This window comes from Hyla sarda, chromosome 11, assembly GCF_029499605.1.
Source record: "Hyla sarda isolate aHylSar1 chromosome 11, aHylSar1.hap1, whole genome shotgun sequence".
NCBI lineage: Eukaryota > Metazoa > Chordata > Amphibia > Anura > Hylidae > Hyla > Hyla sarda.
In genome coordinates this window covers 7691354-7713875 of record NC_079199.1, presented here as the reverse complement: position 1 = coordinate 7713875, position 22522 = coordinate 7691354, and the positions used below count along the sequence as shown (strand labels likewise).

Sequence of the window (22522 nt, the reverse complement as noted above, 5' to 3'; positions counted from 1 at the left end):
AGATGCCGTGATCAACTTTGATCGCGGCATCTAATAGGTTAACCTTTTAAGGACGCCGGGCGTATGCATACGCCCTGCATCCTGAGTCCTTAAGGACGTGGGGCGTATGCATATGCCCGTGGGAATTCCGGTCCCTGCCGCTAGCCGGTTGGGGACCGGACCGGAATGTCTGCTGAAATCATTCAGCAGGCATCCCAGCACATCGCCGAGGGGGGTCTTGAGACATGTCGGCGATCGCAGAACATTGCATGTCAATTCAGACATGCGATTTTTTGCTATTCCAGGCTGATCGGGTCTCTGGTGACCCGATCACCCGGAAAATAGGGATGATCGGAGCTGTCAGTGACAGCCCTGATCATCCTGAGGGATAGGAGCGAGGTTGCAGTGCTGCGATCTCCTCCTATCCGCTGCCATTGGTCAGAACTGATTCTGACCAATGGCAGGGCAGTACCGTGGGTTTTCACTATAGAAGGATGCAAGTAACGGCAAAAATTTACCACCAAAATAAAGTAGAATATGTCATGAAAAAACTATCTCAGAATCAGAATATTGGGTACAAGCATTTTCGAGTTATTAATTCGTAAAGCGACGGTGGTCAGAATTTGCGAAAAAGGGCTCAGTCCTTAAGGTGAAAAAGGGCTGCGTCCTAAAGGAGTTAATGTCCGGCATCACCGCGATCAGTGATTTCTGGCATTAGACATGGGTCCAACCCACTATGACCTGCGCTCAGCAAATGAGCACGCATCATAGAAGGGGAGCGGGATGAGGGCGTACAGGTACACCCTCCACCCCCAACAGGTTAACTACATGATCTTAATTTTGCACCATCCTTTTTGTATGTGCCTAGCATGGCTAACACAAGTTCTAGTTCTGGGTCACTTTTTAACTTTTTGTTCCGGGTCACTACTAATCTATGCATATACATGTGTGTATTTAAACCAGCTTGTAATGTTTTACTGTATGGACCTGATGAAGAGTTCTGGAAAATTGAAACGCGTTGTCCTTTTATCCTTCTTAATAAAACCTTTTTTATTTTCAAAGTCTGTGACTCGGTCTTTGCTAAGTCCCTGCGAGCGCCCGTTTGATAGTGTTTCCATTTCATAGTCATCTCCTTTCCCCTGGAGCCCCTCCGCAGTACGGGGAGGCTTCACCAGAAAAGACACTCATTTTGAAATTGTCTAAGACGCGATCTCCATTTGGACTGCGTGGTTGGAACACTTTGGCTGCACCTTGTGACCCTGTAGACACACCAGTGGTTGTGTCACTGCCAACTTAGTTGTTGTGCTCTCAGTAAATTCGCTCCTCACTATCCTTCACTATGTGAATATAATACACACTCGGCACTCAAATGCAGGTGAATTAGTGGATTTTTATTATGACAGTTCTTTACATAAAATTTACGTTTCGGTCCTTCCCGGACCTTCCTCAGAATTTTACTAAAAATGGAATTACAACACATCAGAAATCAGGACAAGGATATCAAGGTAAGTATGTGTACATATAGTGATACGTAGAAAAAAAATATACATAATAGAAGTGGTAATATACATAATACAATGTGTAGTATAGATATATACTCGCTCTTACAGGTAAGCACCAAAGGATAATGATACTTAGTTTGTAGGTAAATGTATAACCATAAGTCATAATAGGAGTCATTGGTGCCAGACAGACTGAGCAGGTGGTCAAGGAGTTAAACAATACACATGCAGGACTGGTAAGTTGCTCCACTGGAGATTTATATTACATTGTTATCTTGTATGTGTATTGCTTAACTCCTTGACCACCTGCTCAGTCTGTCTGGCGCCAATGACTCCAAGGGTCCCCAACCAGCATATGAGTTCCTCTGAATCTATATAAATAATCCATTCAATTGTACCTATACTGTAATTGGCTCATACCTACCCGCCTCAGAATATTTAATGACAGGATGTTATGTTTGTGATTTTTTTTTTGATCAATATGTGCAGCAATTCTGTATGTACCATTTGTTATATTACGATATCACTGATTAATACTACTCTATGCCATATACCCCTATGAGACTTATGGTTATACATTTACTAATTATCATTATTCTTTGGTGCTTTCCTGTAAGAGCGAGTATATATCTATACTACACATTGTCTTACCGGTATGTATATTACCACTTCTATTATGTATATTTTTTTTCTACATATAACTATATGTACACATGCTTACCTTGATATCCTTGTCTTGATTTCTGATGTTTTGTAATTTTAATTTTAGTAAAATTCTGAGGAAGGTCCGGGAAGGACCGAAATGTAAATTTTATGTAAAGGACTGTCATAATAAAAATCTACTAATTCACCTGCGTTTGAGTGGCAAGTGTGTATTGCATTTACAATGTGGACTGGGATTCCTACCTGGACACCACTGAGTGCCTTTTTCCTCTTTTGTTTTCCTCATCTAATCTCGGAGCGTGGCTAAAACAAATACATGGTCAATGGGAAAATGGCTTTTTGTTCCCACACACTTTCATATCCATAATTGTTACAGCTGTAAAATTAAGTGCCAGGGACTTGTTTTGTGCTGTTTGTGTCAAAATATGTAAATATGTATGTTTTGGTACACAATTTGGGATGTAAAGGTTTAAAAAAAAAAAAAGCCTAAATATATATATCCCTAAAAAATGCCCAAATGCAAGATGTATATGTATATTACCACTTCTATTATGTATATTTTTTGGGGGGGACTGTAAAACATCACATTTTTTTAAACTCAAAATTAGCCTTAAAGGGGTACTCCTGATGTCAGAAAGTCAAACATATTAGCAAATTACTTCTATTTAAAAAAATCTTAATCCTTCCAGTACTTATCAGCTGCTGTATACTACAGAATAAGTTCTTTTCTCTTTGAATTTCCTTTCAGTCTGACTACAGTGCTCTCTGCTGACAGCTTTGTCCATGTCAGGAACTGTCCAGAGCAGGATAGGTTTGCTATGGGAATTTGCTCCTGCTCTGGACAGTTCCTAAAATGGGCAGAGGTGTCAGCAGAGAGCACTGTGGTCAGACAGTAAGGAAAAAAATAAATAAAAGAACTTCCTGTGGAGCATATAGCAGCTAATAAGTACTGGAAGGATTAAGATTTTTAAATAGAAGTAATTTACAAATCTGTTTAACTTTCTGGCATCAGTTAAAAACATTTTTTTTCCCCCAGTGGAGTACCCCTTTAAATATCACCATATAAACATAGTCTGAATGTTTTTAGAACATTACTGTCACAGGTACCATTGCAATTGTTTTTTTCATCACAGTAATTGTAATGGAGAAGTTAATAAATAAATAAAATATAATTTTTCTTGAATAATTTATTTGCTTTCAACAATTATAATTGCAGGTTTGGAAAATCCTGGTAAAATGTAAAATATTTTCAGTCTGCTGCACTTCATTACTCAATGCTCTTTCTCCGTGCATTGAAGATGTCTTAATTTCCGCAATGTTGTGATGTCTCCAATGGGATCGGGTGTGGAACAAGCTATTGCAGACCTTTCTGTCATTTCTGTAAAAACACATAAAAAAATAACTTTTTTCATTATGACACCTTACATAGTTCTATCATTTCATCATTAAATGGAATTACAAGGGAAGTGGCTAAAAGCATATGAAAGTTTTTGTGTCTTTTTTTAACCATTTTAAGACCAGGACAATTTTGGCCTTAAGGAAAAACGCCCATTTTTTTTATTTTTTTTATCTGACCTGTCTTACTTTCTTGTAATAAGTCTGGGAAATTTCAAGAAAAATTTGAATTTTCTGTCCTGCCAACCATCTGGGATGGCCCTCCCTTACCTCTCGCAGATTTTACTCCCTTTTCTGGGAATTATGTTTTCAGCTGCTTCCATATCTAGGGATTTAATGGTCCAGATCAGGCCCTTATATAAGTCATAAAGGCCCCAGGACTGCCTTGTAAAAAGATAGCAAAAAGTGAAGAAAACCACAAAGACCAACATAGTAAAAATAAGTGAATTTGAATGTTTGCATTTGAAGTTCAGTTTGGAATGAACAGGCCCTTAGGATACATTATACAAGACAAGTTTTCAGGGCTAAGATCCGCTGTTAATTAATAATAGGTCAATTAGATTTATTTTCGGGGCCTGCGTCTAAAGCTGCCCATACATTTTGGATGATCATTAGATGGGCGGACCGCTATCTCTCCTGATAAATCCAACATGCATGATCTTTCATTTAAGAGCCAGGAGGCCCCCATACATGTTAAATAGTTGATCCCACTAAAATCGGTGGGTTTAACTGACTTACATCTGTTGTGTATGGTCAGCTTCAGGCATCACTCCAGCCAATAGTACTCTGTTGTATACTGATGAGGTGCTAGAGCCCCATAGACAGATGTCCACAGTTGGGTTTGTCTTTGTTTTGGAGAAGACTGGTTGGCTGATATAAGAGTTTATTTTCCTTCTGAAGGAGAGCTAATGTGTCCATTTTCTTTCAATGGAGCACTGCAATATAATACAGTACTACTGGACCTTTTCCATTAGAATCAGTACCTTCATTGATTAGAATCAGTACCTTCATTGAGTTGAACTGAATGAAAGAAAAATTTTATGTGTGGTGAGATATTACATTTTTTTCCAATGTATTCATAGTATAGAGCTTCTAATCATGAATTCTGAACACCAGAAAAAAAACACTGAAGTGAGACCATAAAGTATGTATGCAAAAGTAGAGGGGAAAAAAGAGTCCCAGAGTCTCAACTTAAACCACTGAAATACTACAACTATTTCTTATGCAACAAGCGTATAGTCTTTATCGGGATAAAAAGACAAGCTTAATGCGTTTCAAGTCTAAACTCTTCTTCAGATGTATAATGTAACAAGAAAAAAGCAAAGTTGGGCCGTTGGTGGCGCTGGTCCTGATGTAAAGAAAGCTCTGTAGACCCTTCTCAGTGTCTAAACGTGGTTTTATTAGCACAGAAAACAACGCGTTTCTGGTCCGAACTGGACCCTTCGTCTGGCAGATGCACACTGCCAGACGAAGGGTCCAGTTCGGACCAGAAACGCGTTGTTTTCTGTGCTAATAAAACCACGTTTAGACACTGAGAAGGGTCTACAGAGCTTTCTTTACATCAGGACCAGCGCCACCAACGGCCCAACTTTGCTTTTTTCTTGTTACTTACACTGCTGGGACAACACCTTTGCTCCAGAGGACCGTGGCTGCAGACCTGAGACATCACCTAAGGCTATCACAGATGTTGTGCTCTCAGCACAACGAAAATAGGTGAGCATTACAACTTAACCTGTTTTCATCTCACCTATAAACATCCTTCACTAGGGGCGCATATCCCTGTTTTTTTCTTCTATCTTTTCAGATGTATAATGGTGAGTTTAGCCCCGAAATGCGTTATGCTTAGCTTTTTATACCAATAAAGAACATATGCTTGTTGAATACTCTTCTACAATTCTGCACATGAGCTGGTTCAGATTCCATTGCTGACCTCATAAGGCTTCACCACAACACTAGAATTATTGTCTACACAAGTTGTCTCTTGCAGAACAACCACAGATGATCGGCCCCCTACAGTGGACATTGGTTTGGGCTCAAGTAAGTCCTTATTGACATACCGTCCTGTTGGAAGCGCTACTGTACTTTTAACCATACAGATACACATGGAGTATTTATGTCACTGCTTTGAGTGTTTGATCGTATTTTGTGTAAATAATAGGTGAACTGATTTGCCCTTCTTATACCAGGGACTAAAGAATTTGCAAATACTCAAACCAGGCAAAACTATTTCACCGACTGGTAAAGTCATCATTATTTGTAGATTTGTCTAGAGATTATGTTTAGAAATATGGGGGCAAAAGGCACAGATAATTGTCTCAAAAATATTGTAGGCAGTTTATATATCTATCATAGTTTATAAATTAATTCTCTATCGATATTCTCAAACATCCTTCTTCTACAAACAAAGTAAAAAGTAATTTCCCAGACCATTTTTTATTTTTTTAAAAGCTTCATATGGTTGTTTTTACATTGATAATAAAAATATAGTTATTAGCTGTAAGGTTTTACACTTTCATTTTTAAGGTATTACTTTAAATTTAGTGATGGGTGCCTCCTGCTTAGAAACATTACATCCAAGTCTCTAAATTTACTTATCAGGTAATATTTCATATATAAATAAAGATATGTAACCGACTGACAGAATAGGGCTGGTTGAGATTTTGCTGCCACATCATTAATTTCTTATACAGTTATAAAAATGCAATAAAATATCCATCCAGACAGATTTACGGCTGTAGAAGTGCAGCCCCCTCTATTGAAATGTATTCCCTTTGTCTGTAACAGACACTTTCTGTGCTATTAAGGACCATGAGTTCTATAAAGGCAAATAGAAATGTCTTTGACCTGCGCATAAATCTATTTCTGCCTACTGTGTTTATTTTGTCTTTGCATGTTTTAACTGAAATATTGTTTTATAGGATCATTGTTGTGTATTCTATTCATACGTTTTGCAGTTTACATACATTTTCTATCTGAATATGCAGTAAAAGTCCTATTTTTTAAGATTTTCTTATCTTAATATTAATTTCCTGAATTTACATTTTACCCAAATATAACTAGTACCAGTTCTGAAGTAACTCCTACAAATCCTTTTGGGCCTATTACTAAATACCACAGGTTTGTCATGCATGTTGATCTTAAAGGGGAACTCCGCTGCTCAGCGTTTGGAACAAACTGTTCTGAATGCTGGAGCAGGCATCGGGAGCTCGTGATGTCATAGCCCCACCCCCTCATGACGTCATGCCCCGCCCCCTCAATGCAAGTCTATGGGAGGGGGCATGACTGCTGTTCCAAACGCTGAGCAGCGGAGTACTCCTTTAATGTTCACGTTAATGATTCTGCTTTTCGTGCTACAACACAATGGAAAACTGTCAAAATGAGATGCCGATTTATGTGTATGAGCAGTGTGTGTCAGTGACAGGAATGGTCATCAGAGATCGCTATATGTCCCCAAGGTACCTGTCATATGTGGATACCAGGTTTTTGAAAGCGCATATCTCATCCAGGAAAAGCAGGGAGAAATATAGGAAGTCCAGAAATAGGTAAATCCCTGGCGTGACTTGCCTTGCAACAGACTTTTAGTAAGTCCTGTTATCGGGCCTGGATTTTTATGGGATGAAAAACAGATTTGGTAGTGGGGTCTTTCATTCCCCTTCCTCTTCCACTCCAGGTTTTTAGACTGGGCTTTAAAGCTAGGAGAGAGTCAGTCTGCAAGTGAGGCTTTGAGGAACCTGCACCACTGATGAGAATCTGAAACTGGAGGCTTGCAGTCTCAAAAAGGAGACTTAGAGTATAAATGTGTTACTCACACAGGTCACAACTTTGTTGGCTGGTAGTAAGCCACCTTTATAGACAGGGAAGAGATTTGTTTGGCGTTGGACAAGAAAAATGAAGACAGCAGTATTCCTGTTTAAAAGTTAGTTTCCTGTCTGTCTTTGATTGCTTTTTTGTCACTATTCTACTGGTTCTATTGAGCTTATTTTACACAGCAGATACAGGCCCCATTGAAGCGGTATTCCAAGTTAGAATTCCAGGCCCTGTTCTCAAGAACGTGGGGGTTCCAATGGTCCATATGCCCTATCCTGTGGATAGAGGATAAATGCTCTACATCGGAATACCCCTCTAATGGCCCAAATGTCAGCTAATGACTACATTCGGAGGATTTCCTGAACGTTACAGGTTTTTATTTGTTCTCAAAAACATGTATATGTGTGAGAAAGTACCCAAAAGCAGTCACTCGTTGAATATGTTCATGTAGTGCTGGGCGATATACCGTTTCATACCAAATCCCGGTGTGTTTTTTCTGTATGATATGAATTTTTCCCTATACCGCAATACTGGTCGGCCCCTCCCCCCCTTCGAATGAATGAATTATCAGCCACGTCGGGGGCTGCTGCTCTGCTTCTCTAACCCCCCCCCCCCCAATAAATTATCAGCCACAGCGCTGCGCTGTGCCTCACATCGGGGAGCTAATCATATGTGACCAGTGGGCGCTGCCCCCCCCCGTCTTCTTGTGAGCTGCCAGCACTTTAAATTAATGAGTTTCATGCCACAGCGCTGGAAATGATTAATAAAGGACATCTGTACTGATGAATTTTACATATCCCTTTGCCTGGGCTGCAAAAATAAACAAAATAAAGTTTGACTCACCTTCCTACATTCCCCCGTTGCTTCGGTATCGGCCTCACTGTTCTCCGCTGCAATCTTCATTCTTCTTCCTAGGGACGGGAATGTCACAGAGCCATCAGCGTATCACCGGCCGCAGCGATGTCCCGCCTCGACCGGTGATAGGCTGAGCACACTGTCATGTAAGGAGCCGGCTGGCTGCCTACATGACAGTGCGCTCAGCCTATCACCGGCCGAGGCGGTACATCACTGCGGATGGTGATACGCTGACGGCTCTGTGACATTCCCGTCCCCAGGAAGCCGCATGAAGATCGCAGCGGAGAACAGTGAGGCCGATACCGGGGGAACGTAGGAGCGCAAGTCAAAGTTTATTTTGTTTATTTTTGCAGCCCGGGCACAGGAATATGTAAAATTCATCAGTACAGACGTCCTTTATTAATCATTTCCAGCGCCGCGGCACGCAACTCATTCATTTTAAGTGCCGGCGGCTCACAGGAGGACGGTGGGAGCAGCGCCTGTGGGTATCATATGATTAGTTCCCTAGTGTGTGTGGGGCGGGGGGAATACCGTTAAATACCGTGGAACCCCCATAACTTACAAAAATACTGTGATATGCATTTTTGGTCATACTGCCCAGCACCATGTTCATGCCATTCAAGTAAATGGTGCCTGTTCTTGTCCGTGAACATTTACATTGCATCCCATTTTTACAGTTTGCAGAATAATTTTCTACTACTGTCCCAGTTATCTGAATCAAACTTACACAATTCCATGTGCTTGTTGACTCATATTAACTAAACTGGATTTCAGTTACAAAGATTTCTGTCTGCCGCACCATCCATACAGACAAATATTTGTGTGTGTGTGTTTATATTATATATATATATATATATATATATATATATATATATATATATATATACATATATATCATGAATAACTTGTTAGTATTGTAGTGGTTCCCTTATTTATGCATTTACTTGAGGTGTCCATACTACTCATGAGTAGTATGGAATAGTTTGCCAAATTTTCTCTCTGTGTTTTTTTTTTTTTTATATCTACAAGCCATACGATGAGAGCATAGCAAAAGCAAGTTCCAGAATAGGGTTTCCTTTTATACAAAGATGTATCGTAGCTACATTTCTACTGACAGCTAACCAACATGGTAGTGGGTGTGTGGAAGAATGACAGGGAGGTCTCAACCATAAAATATTGCTTTTGCAAGAGGCTAAAAAGTCTACATTCCCATGCCATAAAATAGCACATTGCATTGGCAGTACTGATATTTTAAATCATTACCTGGTTTTGGGAGGTCTGTGCGGGGCAAACCTTCATAAATACGAGAGATTGGGACTCTCAGAGATAGAGCTGTGAGAACAAGTTTTTAATTACCCTTGATCTGGGTGGTCTCCAGCAGCGCTCTCCACTTTGCCCTCGTGCATACCTGCCTTGTGTGGAATTGGTGTGAACACTTATCTACACCACCAGAAATGTTCAGCAGGTGTTCTCATGATTATAATTTTCCTGCTCCTCATAACTCCTCGCTCAAGTTACAGACCGTGGCCTAGACTTGCTAATCCTCAGAAATTTGCCTTTTCAAAAGTGTCAACTCTTTCTTTTTTTTTTTTCCTCATGAAACAAGGATGACTGGGTTTGAGGCAGTTATATTAGTTTCTCAAGATAACATGCCAAACACATAGCAAAACACGTTTTATGGCCCCGATTTGGCACAGAGTCCTTCAAAACCCTTTATTTTTTTATTATTTTACTCAAAGGTTACTGGATTTAACTCAATGGCAGCTTCATAATTTACATTTCTTCTTCAGTCTGCCTCCTCAGGAGATATTTTCTAAAACCACTAAATTCAACATGGTCATATAAAAAAGTAATCCAACACAGATATAAAAATCTGCATAGTTTCCTTCTGAACCCATCAAGACAGAGGAACCTGATCCTCTCTTGGAGGGCAAAAGACATTGGAGGAGCATGTGTATTTTTTTTTTTTTTAAATGATTTTCTGATTATTTAAATTTTCTAAACACTGCGCTGCTTTCCTTATCCAGTGGGTAATTGTGTGAAAATTGGAGATTATCTATCTTTCTAAGAGTCTTGTATGTTTTATGCAATTCCTTACTTAAACAAGTAATCTAGCCATACACCTTAGATAGCTGTTTGCCAAAAGTTTGTTAAAAGCACACCTTCCCTCTTAAGCCCCTACATATAGTCATTTGGCTTATCTAAGCATGTGTTTTCAGCAGGGGAGTGGGGGGGGAAGGGGTAAGCTGCTGCCGGCAGGGGCATATAAGGCCACTTAAACTAGTATCCTCATTTGACTCCACCTGCTGTAAGAAGGGGGCGGCACACCCCTTCCTGACCCATGCCACACACATACGGGATAGGTAGGGAGAGGGAGAATGGTACGGTCTTGGGAGCCGGGTCCATGTCATACCCAGTAAGTGCGGGATGCTATCTTCAGCTGACACCTGTCGATAATGGTAAACATCAGAGATCACGGGAATGCCGGTCATTTAACAGTTTAAACGCTGCTAATGACAGTTTGAGTGGTGCTACAGTTTTGGCGCCCTTACCTGGTGGTCTAGTTATCCAATGAGCACCACTACAGAGTTCTGTTTGGTTGTCAGGTCAGCCTAAGGTCTGTACTAGGCCTCTGTGCCTGCTATGCGGCTTCTAAAAAGCCCCTTTGTAGGATTAAAAAAGGGTTTTAAAAGGTTTTTAAAACCTAAAAATCCCCACAGTAAAAATTCTAATCATCCCCATTTTACAGATAAAAACAAATTTCCAAATGCCAAGATTTCAGATTTTTTGACAGGTCCCAGAAGAAATTAAATAAAGTGATCAAAAAGGCAAAAGTGGTACAGATAAAAACTACAGCTTTCAAGGTGTGTGTGTGTGTGTGTGTGTGTGTGTGTGTGTATGTATATATATATATATATATATATATATATATATATATATATTCACACACACAGTGGGGCAAAAAAGTCAGCCACCAATTGTACAAATTCTCCCACGTAACAAGATCAGCGAGCCCTGTAATTTTCATCATTTTCATGCCTCACCTACGAGAGACATAATGAAAAAAAAAATCCATAAAATCACATTGTCTGATTTTTGAAGAATTTATTTGCAAATTATGGTGGAAAATAAGTATTTGGTCACCTACAAACAAGCAAGATTTCTGGCTCTCACAGACCTGTAACTTCTTCTTTAAGAGTCTACTCTGTTCTCCACTCTTTAAATGTATTAATGGCTCCTGTTTGAACTTATCAGTATAAAAGACACCTGTCCACAACCTCAAACAGTCACACTCCAAACTCCACTATGGCCAAGACCAAAGAGCTGTCGAAGGACACCAGAAACAAAATTGTATACCTGCACCAGGCTGAGAAGACTGAATCTGCAATAGGCAAGCAGCTTGATGTTAAGAAATCAACTGTGGGAGCAATTATTAGAAAATGGAAGACATACAAGACCACTGATAATCTCCCTCGATGTGGAGCCCCAGATCAAGGGAGATAATCAGTGGTCTTGTATGTCTTCCATTTTCTAATAATTGCTCCCACAGTTGATTTCTTCACACCAAGCTGTTTGCCTATTGCAGATTCAGTCTTCCCAGCCTGGTGCAGGTCTATCACAAGAGTGAGAAAAAATCCCAGAACCACATGGGGGGACCTAGTGAATGACCTGCAGAGAGCTGGGGCCAAAGTAACAAAGGCTACCATCAGTAACACACTACGCTGCCAGGGACTCAAATCATGCAGTGCCAGACGTGTCCCCCTGCTTAAGCCAGTACATGTCCAAGCATTTGGTTGACCCAGAAGAGTATTGGGAAAATTTCATATGGTCAGATGAAACCAAAGTAGAACTTTTTGGTAAAAACTCAACTAGTCATGTTTGGAAGAGAAAGAATGCTGAGTTGCATCCAAAGAACACCATACCTACTGTGAAGGGTGGAAACATCATGCTTTTGGGCAGTTTTTCTGCTGAGGGACCAGGACGACTGATCCGTGTAAAGAATGAATGGGGTCATGTATCGTGAGATTTTGAGTGAAAACCTCCTTCCATCAGCAAGGGCATTGAAGATGAAACATGGCTGGGTCTTTCAGCATGACAATGATCCCAAACACACTGCCTGGGCAACAAAGGAGTGGCTTCGTAAGAAGCATTTCAAGGTACTGGAGTGGCCTAGCCAGTCTCCAGATCTCACCCCCATAGAAAACCTTTGGAGGGAGTTGAAAGTCCGTGTTGCCCAGCAAAAGCCCAAAACATCACTGCTCTAGAGGAGATCTGCATGGAAGAATGGGCCAAAATACCAGCAACAGTGTGTGAGAACCTTGTGAAGACTTACAGATAAGGTTTGACCCCAGTCATTGCCAACAAAGGGTATGTAACAAAGTATTGAGATTAACTTTTTGTTATTGACCAAATACTTATTTTCCACCATAATTTGCAAATAAATTCTTTAAAAATCAGACAATGTTATTTTATGGATTTTTTTTCTCATTCTGTCTCTCATAGTTGAGGTTATAACCTATGATGGAAATTACAGGTCTCTCTCATCTTTTTAAGTGGGAGAACTTGCACAATTGGTGGCTGACTAAATACTCTTTTGCCCCACTGTGTATGTACATATATATATACATGTATTGAACACATCACAATTTTTCTCAGTAAAGAAATTTCCAAAGGGGTTATTGATATGAAATTTCCCCCAGATGTTGGTAGCAACCCAAATAATCCAGACATACAAAGAAACAAAACAAATAAGCTCAGTAATTAAGTTATGTGTAATAATGTGAAATGACACAGGAAAAAAGTATTGAACACACTTTGTTAATAATGACAGCTTCAAGACGCCTCATATTTGGAGAAACTAGTCCACACATACAGTCCTCAAATCCTGAAGGTCCTAAGGACCTCTTCTATGAATCATGATTTCAGTTCCTTCTATAGATTTTTAATGGGATATAAAATGTTTCCACCTTTTAAACTTCACTTTTGATGTTTTAAGGGTGATTTCTCCCCCATACCATGTGTATTATAGCACCAAACAGTTCATTCTGCTCTCATCTGACTGCATTATATTATTCCAGTATTTCCCAGATTTTCCAAATGTTGTCCTAGCTTCACCATGCTTTATATTCATAATGGAGTCTTGTGGGGTGAGTGTGCATACTGGTCATGGCGGCAGAGTGCATCACTTACTGTTTTCTTTGAGACAACAGTACCTGCTAACCTGGTCTTTATGAAGCTCTCCACTAGTGGTCCTCAGCTCTTGGACAACTCTTCTGATTATTCTTCTCACTCCTCTGTCAGAAATCTTGTGAGAAGCACCTGGTCAAGGCAAATATATGGTGAAATGATTAGTAAAAACATTTTGTATTATGGCCCTAACAGTGCTCACTGGAACATTTAGAAGATTAGAAATGCGCCTGTTATCAACATCATTGTGATGCTTTGCAATAATTAAGTTGTGAAGATCTTGACCTCTTTGCTTTTCCGCATCATGAAATGTGTCTTGTGTGACACTTTGGCAATGAGACTATATTGTAGCCATCAGTTGGGACTAAACCAATTTGTAATTTGCACTGAAAACAGACTGGATTGCTTTTTTTTTTGTTTTTTTTTATTACCGATAGGTTTTAGCTGTTGTCTTGGCTTTCCAAGCCTTTTTGCACCTTCCCTTTCTTTTTTTCATGTGTTCAATACTTTTCTCCTGTTTTACTTTTACATTATTGCTCATTATCACTTAATTTATGACCTTATTTGTTTTTGTTTCTTTGTATGTATGGAATTCTTGGGTTGTTATCGACATCTGGCGAACCTTTTATGTCAATAGCACATTTATTATGGGGTTGTCTTTCTTTCTTTCCAGACACTTTTGATGGCAGCTTGCTTCCTTGAGAACATTATGGTGAGCGTTTGAAGGCCACCATACACATTATGGGATGGGTTTTGGTTGACAGTAATTTCCTGTGTTTGGCCAATTGGCCATTTTTTACAACTTTAAAAAAAAAATTTTTATTTGTTTACATTCAAAAGAAACAATACAAAAACTGTAGATTGAAAAGTTTAAACAGACATCATTACCATTACAAACTGTACAATATAATAATGAGAGAGCACATACACAGAGAGGCCATCAATGTCATGTGATCAGCAATCAAAAAGTCCCATTTATGATGTAGGCTGAGATGTGTTTAAAAAGGTTTCTGAGAGCTGAGGTTGAAAGAAAAGTGATGGAAAAGATCAGTTTTTAGGCATCACAGTATAAACCAACCCCTCCACCCTGATCCATATGAAACCTGCGGTGCCAATTAAAAATTTTAGGTATATTTTTTTTAAATCTTTGGCTCTGAGAGTCATCTAATTTTATTTTGTGTCTATGAGGTTTACACAGGTTAATCCTGTTTCCTTACTGAAATAATAATTAATGTCAATCCAGTTTGCCGACTTGTGATTGGGACAAAGTATGTCCCGTTTACTACGCTAAAATGATTTAGTATTCTCAGTCACAGCTATGTAGGCTTCTCTAAACTGTTATACCTACCTGTTATGACTTATCTGACAAGATTATAACCCAAGGAATGGCCACTAAAAAAGAATTTAGGTGTTTCATAGAGTTTAGGTTAGGGTCCTGTGAAGTTAGGGTCCTGAGCAGGCCAATGCAGGCTCTTCCTCAAGGAATTTCACTATTACTTATGTGTCTCTGTTTTGTCTCAGGATTTTTGGGAAAACAATTTCCTATTTCAGCATGACGGTTTTCAGAGATTCATATTTTAACTATTCATTACATACTGAAGATTCTTGTCACTAGGTCTAATATCACATACAGGAGTACAGTGAAAGGTGACACCAATATATAGTAGATACAACAATAGCTGAAGTTGAGAGGTCAGGCCCCCTCTTCCTGTGGAATGACCCCTGCACAGAGCATGCCCCGAAACCTCTCCTTTTCATGTGAATAGAGTCTGGCCAAAATATTATCTGTGTCCATATAGCTTGCTGTAAAGCATATCTCTAAATGCTGTTAAAACAGCTCACGCAAGATGACTGTGTATTAAAATTAAATTTAAAAAAAATGAAAATCAGAAAATAGAAACAGATTAGAAAACATGTTTCAGTATCTGCCTCTAATCAGTAAAAAAAAACTATCTAGGCAATACATTCAGTTAAGGTCCATCAGACAGGTTGAAGGCAAAGTGTAGTTCTCATTCCAGAGAAGACTAGTATAGACTAGCTGCTATGATGTCTGCCACACACTGCACACAAAAGAGGGGATCCTGCTCCTTGATAGATATAGAGTAGCAGTACCCTTATACCAGTCATTGACTTTGGCTGACAGGTATCTAATTTTTATGGCCACCTTACTGTCTAGAGACCTCTGTGATTAACAAACCTGCAATGTTACATTTTGTTATGTGACTCTTGTCTTAATGGGTTGATTCAAACTCTTCCAGGTTTTCCCTGCATCCAATTTGAGTGTATATTATACCCATGTGCATACACGTAAAATAATTCACACTTTACCCCTCTGCTGCGTCCGGATAGCTGATTGGGCTACAGTACAATAAACCTATATACCAGGCTTATTATGGAGTGTTAATCAGCCCCTCTGGGAGATAAGGGATTAGTGTAAAAAATGTAAATATGTCAGGGAAGTGTCATAAGGAACAGCAGCTTTTTAATGAAGGCATTTCTGTTCAAAGCAAATTAGGGACTGTCTTCCTGCACCATTCTTGGCAGACACTTTTGACCTTTTTAAGGTGAGCAGTCACATATGATTAACAATGAATGTGTTATGTTGTTTTCATCTCTACGTTTTTTGTGTTATTGCATCACTTGACATGTCAATTAGATCCATGATCATCTTGAGACTTGAGCTATTTCCCCCTAATGAAATAAGTGTCTGAAAAAGTCCCTAAAGAAAGCTACCATTCCTTCTCTCACTGTGTAAATAGTGGATGTGTTCTTCAAAACCATAAATGTAGACATTGTATAAAATGTACTTATTCCATATTTTCCTCTTGGTGGAATAAAGCTTGCAATAAACATAATATTTAAATGACCACTGCCATGGCATCAAACTTTGCATAAATTAATTTTGAAATTATCAAAAAAATGCTTCTTTTTCCTTTCCTTCCACTAAACTTACACTCATTCTGAAAAAACAGCCCAGTCCCTTCTTGTGTTTACAAGATCAGTTACATGCTGGCAATATAAGTCAATGGAGAAGGATGAGGGTTGGGATGAAAAGGGATGCAAGTTCAGAGCGCAGAGACAAAAAGACAACTGTAAGTATAAGATTGTACCCTGGGGCTTGATTCACAGCTTAGACCATTATATATACATAACTAAACACAGCGTAAAATCTGCAACATCAAATCCAAAACATACACAGTATGTATGCACATACCCTTAAACTTAAATTTTCATGGTACACGCTATGATAGAATTTATTGAAATAACTTCAACACCTTACTTTTTCAAGTAATCTTATATGTTCCCCACTTTTTGTCATTGTACAAATTAATGAAAAAAAAAGAATGAGCCATATAGAATCATTCTCCTTTCATCATTAAAACATTAATACATTTCTCACATTCAGTGGAATGTAACAACTACTAAACCCACCAAACCTAACATTTTCTGTTATGATAAGGCCCTTTTATATGATCAGCCGATTGAGTGTTCCTAGAAATGTTCGTTCTTAGTAATTGTCATGGGTAAAAGGGCCAGCGAACAGCCTAGAACAAGCAAGCGCTCATTTGTCATCTGATTATCGCTATCTGTGTTGGAGAGGCTGTGGAGAGAATGGATCCTTTTCCATGTGTTGTGGCAATGTCCTAGACTAAAGAACTACTGCATGACATGTTGGCAGCTTATTCAGGATGTTATGGATATTCTGAGAGAATGGCTGCCCCAATTAATATTGTTATTTTTAGGAATAAAGTCCCATCAAAAGATAGGTCACTATTTTGTATAATCTGAACCATAATGAAATTATTGCTGTTACGTCAATGGAAATCAACACATGTCCCCGAAGGGGCAGATGTCTAAATATCTATTTGTAAAACAATAAGGGATTGAACTCAGAAAGATGTAAGGTAAATTAAGTTTTTCTTTGAGCTGTGCTCGCTTCAGAACAGTGAGTGTCGGCTACTATCCATAGCCGGACACTCACTGCTAATGACAGGCAGGGGCGATTACGCCGATGCCGGTCACTAATCCTTTAGACGCCATGACCAATGCCGATCACGGCGTCTAAAGTGAAAGTAAAAGATCATCGGTAACTCAGTGGAGCTCACGGAACTGGGGTTCCGTGAGATAAAATGGTGGAGAAGGGTCCCTTTACCTGCCACCGATCTAACTGATGTAGCCTAACAGATTTTTCATCACATAATTTATCAGAAAAAAATAATAAAATGTGATTAAAAAGTCCTATCAAAGCAGTCAGAAAAGGACAATTTTATGCATATGAATTTTGTTTAAAAAAAAGTTTGTATATTTTTTATAGTAGTACATTATAGAAAAACTATACATAAATTGGGTATCGTTTTTTAATCACATTGACCTACAGAATATAGATATGGTATCATTTTTACCATAAAGTGCACTGCATAAAAACCAACCCCCCCCCCCCCAAAAGTTTTAGATTTAAAGTTTTCTTATAAATTTCCACCCGCAAATATTAAAGGAGATGTCCGTTGAAGACTTTTTCTATTCCATCCTGCCCAGGCTTCAAAAAAAGACAAAATAAACTTTCACTTACCTTCCTACATCACCCCCCCGGAGCTCCGCAACAGCTGATCGGTCGGCCGGGCTGTTTACTTCCTTTAGCCCGGTATGTCACACGGCGCTTCAGCCTATCTCTGTCCCCTGCATCGCCCCGTCATCACGCACAGAGCCAGTTTGCTCTGTAAGTGATGATGGTGGGGTGACGCTGCAGAGATTGCGGCGGGACCCCTGCAATCAGACATCTTATCCACTATCCTTTGGATAGGGGATAAGATGTCTGGGGCAGAGTACCCCTTTAATCAAAAAATGGATTATCGCTATCAGCCACAAGGACAGATGGTGCACTGAAGACTAAATAATCTTTATTTTATTTTATGTTTTCACTCTTTGGGTGTAAGAGTATCTCAGTTAACCTCATTCATTTTTTGTTATGAGCTGCACATACAGTTTTATTGATGTAATTTGTATATAGCCAGACAATAATGAAATGGTGGTCATGCATACCTGGGGAAGATTTATCAAAACTTGTGCAAAGGAAAAATTTCCCAGTTGCCCATAGAAACCGATCAGATTGTTTTTTTTTATTTTGCAGAGGTCTTGTTAAAAATGAAAGAATCGAACTGATTCCTTGCTGTGGGCAGCTAGGCAACTAATCCTCTGGACAGGTTTTGATAAATCTCCCCCACCTGTGTTTAAAGACAACTTTGGGGATTTTTTTTACTGAAACAAAACCAGGTAAGGATAAAAATGTTTAAGTATAGAAGTGAGACCACAGTAAGTATAAGAGTGCACCAAATGCATCAGCCAATGATCGCAAAATTTTGCTGGACAAATCATTTGCCCATTGGCTGTCAAAGCATGGCTGTCTGGCAACTTTTGTGAACTTATAAGGTCTGCTCTTACATGAGCATTAGCCACTGTGGCTTTACAGCTAACTGGAAACTGTACCTGGATTTGCAGCTTGAAACAATAGTTTCAAGTCCAGGTGGTGCCCACAAGTACTGGTAAATCGTAAGCACTAGATGCTTGGCTAAGAGCAACATAAAATACAAATACTGTTTCTACTCCTTGTTTTATCCATTCCTGGTTCTTTCTTTAAAACTGCATCAAAAACTTAAAGGGGTACTCCACCGGAAAACATTTAAAAAAAATTGACTGGTGCCAAAAAGTTAAAGGGGTACTCTGCTCAGCGTTTGGGACAAACTGTTCTGAACACTGGAGCCAGCGCTAAGAGCTTGTGACGTCATAGCCCCGTCCCCTCATGATGTCACGCCCCGCCCCCTCAATGCTAGTCTATGGGAGGGATGGAACTATGATGTCACAAGCTCCCGGCACCAATCCAGCGTAAGAAACTGTTCCAAACGCTGAGTAGTGGAGTACCCATTTAAGCATATTTGTAAATTACTTCTATTAAAAAATCTTAATCCTTCCAGTACTGATCAGCTGCTGTATGATCCACAGGAAGTTCTTTTCTTTTTGAATTTCCTTTCTGTCTGACCATATCAGGAATTGTCCAGAGCAGGAGAGGTTTGCTATGGGGAATTGCTTCTACTCTGGACAGTTCCTAAAATGGTCAGAGGTGTCAGCAGAGAGCACTGTGGTCAGACAGAAAGGAAATTCAAAAATGAAAAGAACTTCCTGTGGAGTATATAACAGCTGATAAGTACTGGAAGGATTCAGATTTTTAAATAGAAGTAATTTACAAATCTGTTTAACTTTCTGGCACCAGTTGATTTAGAAAAACATTTTTTCCAGTGGAGTACCCCTTTAAAGCTGTATTGATTATAAAGGTAAGGAAGTCTCTAAAGCAAAACTATGGTTCCTGAAGAAGCTAAATGGGATTATCCAAAAATAATAATAATAATTCATATCCAGCTGGGGCCGGAAAAAATATATAACAAATCCCCTATACTTACCTAGCCATTGTCCCTGAAAAAAATTGAATATTTTCTTTTCTAACATGGAAGCATATAACATTCAAATCTATAGAACATTTAAACCTCCATCTTAGAATCTACAATATTCCTCTATAAAAAAATAAAAAAATGGCGAATTAAATATATTGTATATTTTTTGCTTTTCTTAATTTTGTTACATTTTTTAAAGGGCCACTCCAATGTTAAACCTCACAATTAAGCTTGTTCCATTTGTAGCAAAAATAGTTTAAAAACAAAATTTAGTTCACTTCAAGCACAATACACTGCATTTTATGTTTCCAGTGTAGTCAAAATGATTTTCAATTTATAAAACTTGTCAACTTTTTCCAGAAAAAAGACTGGGGAAAAACCGTTTTTCCATGGCTTCAACATTTCTAGAAATGTTACTTTTCTATTCTTCAGCTTGTATTAATTTGTATGCATGCAGTTCAGAGCTCGATGGCGTTTACATGCAAATTAGTGACGGGATGCACTGTTCTTCCCAAATGTAAATCCTTATATCACCTTGTATATTAGCATTTACTTTATTTGTTTATTTGTAATTCTTCAGTGAAATCCTCATTATTTCCACATTGTGTTCATGGCGTTAGAATGCATAAACTCAGGAGAACCATTGTTTGAAAATCAGAGATGCTTTATATATTCCTTATACACATATGTCTAACAAGATCTGTCTCGTAACAAACCAAGAGAATTCATTTTAATGATCACAAGAAGAATTATTAAGAGCTAAATCTTTTAAGCAGGAAACATCATTTTAGAAGCACTTAAATAATTTTATGGGCCATTGTCTTTCCCTGCAGGACTTGATTGTTGGCTGATATTTATTACAAGAGGGAACACAAGTTAGCAGTAAAATATGGATTTATAGCTGCATTTGAGCCTTACAATCGACACGCAAGTGTCCCTCCGACTCCAAAAACAATATGCCTATAAAACGGAGAGTAGCGTAAAGCTTGGGCTGGAAAATGAACTTTAGCTAGATAAAGGATAAATGTTCTACAGAGCCCTTTGGGCTTGAGCCTTATCCAAGGTGTGTTATACCTTAGTTCTCATATCTGTCCTCAGAGAACCTTGATCAAGCAATATGTTAGGAATGAGAAACAAATATTCCACACAAATATATGTATAGACACAGTGGGGATCAAAAGTTTGGGCACCCCAGTTAAAAATTTGTATTAATGTGCATAAAGAAGCCAAGGAAAGATGGAAAATTCTCCAAAAGGCATCAAATTACAGATTAGACATTCTTATAATAGGTCAACAAAAGTTTGATTTTATTTCCATCAATTACACTTTCAAAATAACAGAAAATAAAAAAATGGCGTCTGCAAAAGTTTGGGCACCCTGCAGAGTTAATATCTTGTACTGCCCCCTTTGGCAAATATCACAGCTTGTAAACGCTTTTTGTAGCCAGCCAAGGGTCTTTCAATTCTTGTTTGAGGTATCTTTGCCCATTCTTCCTTAAAAAAGTCTTCCAGTTCTTTGAGATTTCTGGGCTGTCTGTCACGCACTGCTCTTTTAAGGTCTATCCATAGATTTTCAATTATGTTGAGGTCAGGAGATTGTGAAGGCCATGGCAAAACCTTCAGTTTATGCCTCTTGATGTAATCCCATGTGGATTTTGAGGTGTGTTTAGGATCATTATCCATTTGTAGAATCCATACTCTCTTTAACTTCAGCTTTTTCACAGATGGCATCAAGTTAGCATCCCAAATTTGCTGAAATTTTATTGAATCCATTTTCTTTCTACTCGTGAGATGTTCCCTGTGCCACTGGCTGCAATTCAATCCCAAAGCATGATTGATCCACCCCATGCTTAACAGTTGGACAGAGGTTCTTGTCATTAAATTCTGTTCCCCTTCTTCTCCAAACGTACCTTTGCTCATTCCGGCCAAAAAGTTCAATTTTAACCTCATCGGTCCACTGAACTTATTTCCAAAATGCATCAGGCTTGTGTATATGTTCATTTGCAAAGTTCAAACGTTGATTTTTGTGGTGAGGACGTAGAAGAGGTTTTCTTCTGATGACTCTTGCATGAAGACCATATTTGTACAAGTATCTCTTTATAGTGGAATAGTGTACCACAACTCCAGTGTCTGACAGATCTTTCTGGAGGGATTGTGCAGTCAAACGTGGGTTTTGAATAGTTTTTCTCACAATCCTGCAAGCTGTTCTGTCTGATATTTTTCTTGGTCTTCCTGATCTTGCTTTAACTTCCACTGTTCCTGATGACTGCCATTTCTTAATTACATTCTGAACAGAGGATATTGACATCTGAAACATTTTGCTATCTTCTTATAGCCTTCTCCAGCTTTGTGAGCGTCAACTATTTTCAGTTTGAGATTTCTAGACAACTGCTTAGAAGAACCCATGGTGCTGATTGTTGGGGCAAGGTCAGATGGGTCTGGGCATTTAAAACCTTTGAGATTGACATCACCTGGTCTTCCCAGATGATGATTGATTGAATCTGACATTCACATTGTCTGATTTTTAAAGAATTTATTTGCAAATTATGGTGGAAAATAAGTATTTGGTCAATAACAAAAGATCATATCAATACTTTTTTATATACCCTTTGTTGGCAACTTATCTGTAAGTCATCACAAGGTTTTTACACACTGTTGCTGGTATTTTGGCCCATTCCTCCATGCAGATCTC

The 22522-nt window shown here is 38.9% G+C and overlaps 1 protein-coding gene across 9 annotated transcripts in view; it reads left to right on the top strand.

Moving 5' to 3' along the window:
- The window catches only part of BMP4 (bone morphogenetic protein 4), a 449922-nt gene that overhangs the window by 182462 nt on the left and 244938 nt on the right, over window positions 1-22522 (top strand). Inside the window, exon 1 of one of the 9 annotated variants that reach the window (XR_008848790.1) lies at window positions 18626-18659. The exons of the other annotated variants lie outside the window; for them this stretch is intronic. The gene's annotated coding sequence lies outside the window, so the exon portion shown is untranslated. Of the gene's footprint in view, window positions 1-18625; window positions 18660-22522 lie in introns of those variants that run through there. 9 annotated transcript variants of the gene reach the window in all.